Genomic DNA, 9076 nt, shown 5'->3' on the forward strand with positions numbered 1-9076 from the left:
AGTCCGCGATTTCGCGAGTCCGTGATTTCGCGGGTGTACGCGAGTCCGCGATTTCGGGAGAGTTCGCGAGTCCGCGATTTCGCGGGTGTTCGCGATTTCGCGGCTGTTCGCGAGTCCGCGATTTCGGGAGTGTTCGCGAGTCCGCGATTTCGCGAGTCCGCGATTTCGCGGGTGTTCGCGAGTCCGCGATTTCGGGAGTGTTCGCGAGTACGCGATTTCGGGAGTGTTCGCGAGTCCGCGATTTCGCGAGTGTTCGCGAGTCCCCGATTTCGGGAGTGTTCGCGAGTCCGCGATTTCGGGAGTGTTCGCGAGTCCGCGATTTCGCGACTCCGCGATTTTGCGAGTGTTCGCGACTCCGCGATTTTGCGAGCGTTCGCGAGTCCGCGAGTTCGCGAGTGTTTCGCGGGTGTTCTCGAGTCCGCGATTTCGGGAGTGTTCGCGAGTCCGCGATTTCGGGAGTGTTCGCGACTCCGCGATTTTTTCGAGCGTTCGCGAGTGTTTCGCGGGTGTTCTCGAGTCCGCGATTTCGGGAGTTTTCGCGAGTCCGCGATTTCGCGGGTGTTCGCGAGTCTGCGATTTCGCGAGTCCGCGATTTCGTTAGTGTTCGCGAGTCCGCGATTTCGGGAGTGTTCGCGAGTCCGCGATTTCGGGAGTGTTCGCGAGTCCGCGATTTTGCGAGTGTTCGCGAGTCCGCGATTTTGCGAGTGTTCGCGAGTCCGCGATTTTGCGAGTGTTCGCGAGTCCGCGATTTTGCGAGTGTTCGCGAGTCCGCGATTTTGCGAGTGTTCGCGAGTCCGCCATTTCGCGAGTGTTCGCGAGTCCGCCATTTCGCGAGCGTTCGCGTGTCCGCCATTTCGCGAGCGTTCGCGAGTCCGCCATTTCGCGAGCGTTCGCGAGTCCGCCATTTCGCGAGCGTTCGCGAGTCCGCCATTTCGCGAGCGTTCGCGAGTCCGCCATTTCGCGAGCGTTCGCGAGTCCGCCATTTCGCGAGTCCACGATTTCGCGAGTGTTCGCGAGTCCGCGATTTCGCGAGTGTTCGCGAGTCCGCGATTTCGCGAGTGTTCGCGAGTCCGCGATTTCGCGAGTGTTCGCGAGTCCGCGATTTCGCGAGTCCGCGATTTCGCGAGTCTGCGATTTCGCGAGTCCGCGATTTCGTTAGTGTTCGCGAGTCCGCGATTTCGGGAGTGTTCGCGAGTCCGCGATTTTGCGAGTGTTCGCGAGTCCGCGATTTTGCGAGTGTTCGCGAGTCCGCGATTTTGCGAGTGTTCGCGAGTCAGCGATTTTGCGAGTGTTCGCGAGTCCGCGATTTTGCGAGTGTTCGCGAGTCCGCGATTTTACGAGTGTTCGCGAGTCCGCGAGTCCGCGATTTCGCGAGTGTTCGCGAGTCCGCGATTTCGGGAGTGTTCGCGAGTCCGCAATTTCGCGAGTGTCCGCGATTTCGCGAGTGTTCGCGAGTCCGCGATTTCTCGAGTGTTCGCGAGTCCGCGATTTCGCCAGTGTTCGCGAGTCCGCGGTTTCGCGAGTCCGCCATTTCGCGAGCGTTCGCGTGTCCGCCATTTCGCGAGCGTTCGCGAGTCCGCCATTTCGCGAGCGTTCGCGAGTCCGTCATTTCGCGAGCGTTCGCGATTCCGCCATTTCGCGAGTGTCCGCGATTTCGCGAGTGTTCGCGAGTCCGCGATTTCGCGAGTGTTCGCGAGTCCGCGATTTCGCCAGTGTTCGCGAGTCCGCGATTTCGCGAGTCCGCCATTTCGCGAGCGTTCGCGTGTCCGCCATTTCGCGAGCGTTCGCGAGTCCGCCATTTCGCGAGCGTTCGCGAGTCCGCCATTTCGCGAGCGTTCGCGAGTCCGCCATTTCGCGAGCGTTCGCGAGTCCGCCATTTCGCGAGCGTTCGCGAGTCCGCCATTTCGCGAGTGTTCGCCACTTTCGGGAGCGTTCGCGAGTCCGCGATTTCGCGAGCGTTCGCGACTCCGCGATTCCGGGAGCGTTCGCGAGTCCGCGATTTCGGGAGCGAGTGTTTGCGAGTCCGCGATTTCGGGAGCGAGTGTTTGCGAGTCCGCGATTTCGGGAGCGAGTGTTTGCGAGTCCGCGATTTCGCGACTCCGCGATTTCGCGAGTGTTCGCGACTCCGCGATTTTGCGAGCGTTCGCGAGTCCGCGATTTCGCGAGCATTCGCGAGTACGCGATTTCGCGAGCATTCGCGAGTCCGCGATTTCGCGAGTCCGCGATTTCGCGGGCTTTCGCGAGTCCGCGATTTCGGGAGTGTTCGCGAGTCCGCGATTTCGGGAGTGTTCGCGAGTCCGCGATTTCGGGAGTGTTCGCGAGTCCGCGATTTCGCGAGTGTTCGCGAGTCCCCGATTTCGGGAGTGTTCGCGAGTCCCCGATTTCGGGAGTGTTCGCGAGTCCGCGATTTCGGGAGTGTTCGCGATTTCCCGAGTGTTCGCGAGTCCGCGATTTCGCGAGTGTTCGCGAGTCCGCGATTTCGCGAGTGTTCGCGAGTCCGCGATTTCGGGAGTGTTCGCGAGTCCGCAATTTCGCGACTCCGCGATTTCGCGGGTGTTCTCGAGTCCGCGAGTTCGCGAGTGTTTCGCGGGTGTTCTCGAGTCCGCGATTTCGGGAGTGTTCGCGAGTCCGCGATTTCGCGGGTGTTCGCGAGTCCGCGATTTCGCGAGTGTTCGCGAGTCCGCGATTTCGCGAGTCCGTGATTTCGCGGGTGTTCGCGAGTCCGCGATTTCGGGAGAGTTCGCGAGTCCGCGATTTCGCGGGTGTTCGCGATTTCGCGGCTGTTCGCGAGTCCGCGATTTCGGGAGTGTTCGCGAGTCCGCGATTTCGGGAGTGTTCGCGAGTCCGCGATTTCGCGAGTCCACGATTTCGCGAGTGTTCGCGAGTCCGCGATTTCGGGAGTGTTCGCGAGTCCGCGATTTCGCGAGTCCGCGATTTCGCGGGTGTTCGCGAGTCCGCGATTTCGGGAGTGTTCGCGAGTACGCGATTTCGGGAGTGTTCGCGAGTCCGCGATTTCGCGAGTGTTCGCGAGTCCCCGATTTCGGGAGTGTTCGCGAGTCCGCGATTTCGGGAGTGTTCGCGAGTCCGCGATTTCGCGACTCCGCGATTTTGCGAGTGTTCGCGACTCCGCGATTTTGCGAGCGTTCGCGAGTCCGCGAGTTCGCGAGTGTTTCGCGGGTGTTCTCGAGTCCGCGATTTCGGGAGTGTTCGCGAGTCCGCGATTTCGGGAGTGTTCGCGACTCCGCGATTTTTTCGAGCGTTCGCGAGTGTTTCGCGGGTGTTCTCGAGTCCGCGATTTCGGGAGCGTTCGCGAGTCCGCCATTTCGCGAGCGTTCGCGAGTCCGCCATTTCGCGAGTGTCCGCGATTTCGCGAGTGTTCGCGAGTCCGCGATTTCGCGAGTGTTCGCGAGTCCGCGATTTCGCCAGTGTTCGCGAGTCCGCGATTTCGCGAGTCCGCCATTTCGCGAGCGTTCGCGTGTCCGCCATTTCGCGAGCGTTCGCGAGTCCGCCATTTCGCGAGCGTTCGCGAGTCCGCCATTTCGCGAGCGTTCGCGAGTCCGCCATTTCGCGAGCGTTCGCGAGTCCGCCATTTCGCGAGCGTTCGCGAGTCCGCCATTTCGCGAGTCCACGATTTCGCGAGTGTTCGCGAGTCCGCGATTTCGCGAGTGTTCGCGAGTCCGCGATTTCGCGAGTGTTCGCGAGTCCGCGAGTGTTCGCGAGTCCGCGATTTCGCGAGTGTTCGCGAGTCCGCGATTTCGCGAGTCTGCGATTTCGCGAGTCCGCGATTTCGTTAGTGTTCGCGAGTCCGCGATTTCGGGAGTGTTCGCGAGTCCGCGATTTCGGGAGTGTTCGCGAGTCCGCGATTTTGCGAGTGTTCGCGAGTCCGCGATTTTGCGAGTGTTCGCGAGTCCGCGATTTTGCGAGTGTTCGCGAGTCAGCGATTTTGCGAGTGTTCGCGAGTCCGCGATTTTGCGAGTGTTCGCGAGTCCGCGATTTTACGAGTGTTCGCGAGTCCGCGATTTCGCGAGTCCGCCATTTCGCGAGCGTTCGCGTGTCCGCCATTTCGCGAGCGTTCGCGAGTCCGCCATTTCGCGAGCGTTCGCGAGTCCGCCATTTCGCGAGCGTTCGCGAGTCCGCCATTTCGCGAGCGTTCGCGAGTCCGCCATTTCGCGAGCGTTCGCGAGTCCGCCATTTCGCGAGTCCACGATTTCGCGAGTGTTCGCGAGTCCGCGATTTCGCGAGTGTTCGCGAGTCCGCGATTTCGCGAGTGTTCGCGAGTCCGCGAGTCCGCGATTTCGCGAGTGTTCGCGAGTCCGCGATTTCGCGAGTCTGCGATTTCGCGAGTCCGCGATTTCGTTAGTGTTCGCGAGTCCGCGATTTCGGGAGTGTTCGCGAGTCCGCGATTTCGGGAGTGTTCGCGAGTCCGCGATTTTGCGAGTGTTCGCGAGTCCGCGATTTTGCGAGTGTTCGCGAGTCCGCGATTTTGCGAGTGTTCGCGAGTCAGCGATTTTGCGAGTGTTCGCGAGTCCGCGATTTTGCGAGTGTTCGCGAGTCCGCGATTTTGCGAGTGTTCGCGAGTCCGCGATTTTACGAGTGTTCGCGAGTCCGCGATTTCGGGAGTGTTCGCGAGTCCGCGATTTCGCGAGTGTTCGCGAGTCCGCGATTTCGGGAGTGTTCGCGAGTCCGCAATTTCGCGAGTGTCCGCGATTTCGCGAGTGTTCGCGAGTCCGCGATTTCGCGAGTGTTCGCGAGTCCGCGATTTCGCCAGTGTTCGCGAGTCCGCGATTTCGCGAGTCCGCCATTTCGCGAGCGTTCGCGTGTCCGCCATTTCGCGAGCGTTCGCGAGTCCGCCATTTCGCGAGCGTTCGCGAGTCCGTCATTTCGCGAGCGTTCGCGAGTCCGCCATTTCGCGAGTGTCCGCGATTTCGCGAGTGTTCGCGAGTCCGCGATTTCGCCAGTGTTCGCGAGTCCGCGATTTCGCGAGTCCGCCATTTCGCGAGCGTTCGCGTGTCCGCCATTTCGCGAGCGTTCGCGAGTCCGCCATTTCGCGAGCGTTCGCGAGTCCGCCATTTCGCGAGCGTTCGCGAGTCCGCCATTTCGCGAGCGTTCGCGAGTCCGCCATTTCGCGAGTGTTCGCCACTTTCGGGAGCGTTCGCGAGTCCGCGATTTCGCGAGCGTTCGCGACTCCGCGATTCCGGGAGCGTTCGCGAGTCCGCGATTTCGGGAGCGAGTGTTTGCGAGTCCGCGATTTCGGGAGCGAGTGTTTGCGAGTCCGCGATTTCGCGACTCCGCGATTTCGCGAGTGTTCGCGACTCCGCGATTTTGCGAGCGTTCGCGAGTCCGCGATTTCGCGAGCATTCGCGAGTACGCGATTTCGCGAGCATTCGCGAGTCCGCGATTTCGCGAGTCCGCGATTTCGCGGGCTTTCGCGAGTCCGCGATTTCGGGAGTGTTCGCGAGTCCGCGATTTCGCGAGTGTTCGCGTGTCCCCGATTTCGGGAGTGTTCGCGAGTCCCCGATTTCGGGAGTGTTCGCGAGTCCGCGATTTCGCGACTCCGCGATTTTGCGAGCGTTCGCGAGTCCGCGAGTTCGCGAGTGTTTCGCGGTTGTTCTCGAGTCCGCGATTTCGGGAGTTTTCGCGAGTCCGCGATTTCGCGGGTGTTCGCGAGTCCGCGATTTCGCGGGTGTTCGCGAGTCCGCGATTTCGCGGGTGTTCGCGAGTCCGCGATTTCGCGAGTGTTCCCGAGTCCGCGATTTCGCGAGTCCGTGATTTCGCGGGTGTTCGCGAGTCCGCGATTTCGGGAGTGTTCGCGAGTCCGCGATTTCGGGAGTGTTCGCGAGTCCGCGATTTCGGGAGTGTTCGCGAGTCCGCGATTTCGCGAGTGTTCGCGAGTCCCCGATTTCGGGAGTGTTCGCGAGTCCCCGATTTCGGGAGTGTTCGCGAGTCCGCGATTTCGGGAGTGTTCGCGAGTCCGCGATTTCGCGACTCCGCGATTTTGCGAGTGTTCGCGACTCCGCGATTTTGCGAGCGTTCGCGAGTCCGCGAGTTCGCGAGTGTTTCGCGGGTGTTCTCGAGTCCGCGATTTCGGGAGTTTTCGCGAGTCCGCGATTTCGCGGGTGTTCGCGAGTCCGCGATTTCGCGAGTGTTCCCGAGTCCGCGATTTCGCGAGTCCGTGATTTCGCGGGTGTACGCGAGTCCGCGATTTCGGGAGAGTTCGCGAGTCCGCGATTTCGCGGGTGTTCGCGATTTCGCGGCTGTTCGCGAGTCCGCGATTTCGGCAGTGTTCGCGAGTCCGCGACTTCGGGAGTGTTCGCGAGTCCGCGATTTCGCGGGTGTTCGCGAGTCCGCGATTTCGGGAGTGTTCGCGAGTACGCGATTTCGGGAGTGTTCGCGAGTCCGCGATTTCGCGAGTGTTCGCGAGTCCCCGATTTCGGGAGTTTTCGCGAGTCCGCGATTTCGCGGGTGTTCGCGAGTCCGCGATTTCGCGGGTGTTCGCGAGTCCGCGATTTCGCGGGTGTTCGCGAGTCCGCGATTTCGCGGGTGTTCGCGAGTCCGCGATTTCGCGAGTGTTCCCGAGTCCGCGATTTCGCGAGTCCGTGATTTCGCGGGTGTTCGCGAGTCCGCGATTTCGGGAGTGTTCGCGAGTCCGCGATTTCGGGAGTGTTCGCGAGTCCGCGATTTCGGGAGTGTTCGCGAGTCCGCGATTTCGCGAGTGTTCGCGAGTCCCCGATTTCGGGAGTGTTCGCGAGTCCCCGATTTCGGGAGTGTTCGCGAGTCCGCGATTTCGGGAGTGTTCGCGAGTCCGCGATTTCGCGACTCCGCGATTTTGCGAGTGTTCGCGACTCCGCGATTTTGCGAGCGTTCGCGAGTCCGCGAGTTCGCGAGTGTTTCGCGGGTGTTCTCGAGTCCGCGATTTCGGGAGTTTTCGCGAGTCCGCGATTTCGCGGGTGTTCGCGAGTCCGCGATTTCGCGAGTGTTCCCGAGTCCGCGATTTCGCGAGTCCGTGATTTCGCGGGTGTACGCGAGTCCGCGATTTCGGGAGAGTTCGCGAGTCCGCGATTTCGCGGGTGTTCGCGATTTCGCGGCTGTTCGCGAGTCCGCGATTTCGGCAGTGTTCGCGAGTCCGCGACTTCGGGAGTGTTCGCGAGTCCGCGATTTCGCGGGTGTTCGCGAGTCCGCGATTTCGGGAGTGTTCGCGAGTACGCGATTTCGGGAGTGTTCGCGAGTCCGCGATTTCGCGAGTGTTCGCGAGTCCCCGATTTCGGGAGTGTTCGCGAGTCCCCGATTTCGGGAGTGTTCGCGAGTCCGCGATTTCGGGAGTGTTCGCGAGTCCGCGATTTCGCGACTCCGCGATTTTGCGAGTGTTCGCGACTCCGCGATTTTGCGAGCGTTCGCGAGTCCGCGAGTTCGCGAGTGTTTCGCGGGTGTTCTCGAGTCCGCGATTTCGGGAGTGTTCGCGAGTCCGCGATTTCGGGAGTGTTCGCGACTCCGCGATTTTTTCGAGCGTTCGCGAGTGTTTCGCGGGTGTTCTCGAGTCCGCGATTTCGGGAGTTTTCGCGAGTCCGCGATTTCGCGGGTGTTCGCGAGTCCGCGATTTCGCGAGTGTTCCCGAGTCCGCGATTTCGCGAGTCCGTGATTTCGCGGGTGTTCGCGAGTCCGCGATTTCGGGAGAGTTCGCGAGTCCGCGATTTCGCGGGTGTTCGCGAGTCCGCGATTTCGGGAGTGTTCGCGAGTCCGCGATTTCGGGAGTGTTCGCGAGTCCGCGATTTCGCGAGTGTTCGCGAGTCCCCGATTTCGGGAGTGTTCGCGAGTCCGCGATTTCGGGAGTGTTCGCGAGTCCGCGATTTCGCGACTCCGCGATTTTGCGAGTGTTCGCGACTCCGCGATTTTGCGAGCGTTCGCGAGTCCGCGAGTTCGCGAGTGTTCGCGAGTCCGCGATTTCGGGAGTGTTCGCGAGTCCGCGATTTCGGGAGTGTTCGCGAGTCCGCGATTTCGGGAGTGTTCGCGAGTCCGCGATTTCGCGAGTCCGCGATTTCGCGAGTGTTCGCCAGTCCGCGATTTCGCGAGTGTTCGCGAGTCCGCGATTTTGCGAGTGTTCGCGAGTCCGCGATTTCGCGAGTGTTCGCGAGTCCGCGATTTCGCGAGTGTTCGCGAGTCCGCGATTTCGCGGGTGTTCGCGAGTCCGCGATTTCGCGGGTGTTCGCGAGTCCGCGATTTCGGGAGTGTTCGCGAGTCCGCGATTTCGCGGGTGTTCGCGAGTCCGCGATTTCGGGAGTGTTCGCGAGTCCGCGATTTCGCGAGTGTTCGCGAGTCCGCGATTTCGCGGGTGTTCGCGAGTCCGCGATTTCGCGGGTGTTCGCGAGTCCGCGATTTCGGGAGTGTTCGCGAGTCCGCGATTTCGCGAGTGTTCGCCAGTCCGCGATTTCGCGAGTCCCCGATTTCGCGAGTGTTCGCGAGCCCGCGATTTCGGGAGTGTTCGCGAGTCCGCGATTTTGACAGTGTTCGCGAGTCTGCGATTTCGCGAGTCCGCGATTTCGGGAGTGTTCGCGAGTCCGCGATTTCGCGGGTGTTCGCGAATCCGCGATTTCACGAGTGTTCGCGAGTCCGCGATTTCGCGAGTCCGCGATTTCGCGGTTGTTCGCGAGTCTGCGATTTCGGGAGTGTTCGCCAGTCCGCGATTTCGCGAGTGTTCGCGAGTCCGCGAATTCGCGAGTCCGCGATTTCGCGGGTGTTCGCGAGTCCGCGATTTCGCGAGTGTTCGCGAGTCCGCGATTTCGCGGGTGTTCGCGAGTCCGCGATTTCGGGAGTGTTCGCGAGTCCGCGATTTCGCGAGTGTTCGCGAGTCCGCGATTTCGCGGGTGTTCGCGAGTCCGCGATTTCGCGGGTGTTCGCGAGTCCGCGATTTCGGGAGTGTTCGCGAGTCCGCGATTTCGCGAGTGTTCGCCAGTCCGCGATTTTGACAGTGTTCGCGAGTCTGCGATTTCGCGAGTCCGCGATTTCGGGAGTGTTCGCGAGTCCGCGATTTCGCGGGTGTTCGCGAATCCGCGATTTCACGAGTGTTCGCGAGTCCGCGATT

Source organism: Conger conger, unplaced genomic scaffold, assembly GCF_963514075.1.
Source record: "Conger conger unplaced genomic scaffold, fConCon1.1 SCAFFOLD_58, whole genome shotgun sequence".
In the NCBI taxonomy this organism is placed as follows: Eukaryota; Metazoa; Chordata; class Actinopteri; order Anguilliformes; family Congridae; genus Conger; species Conger conger.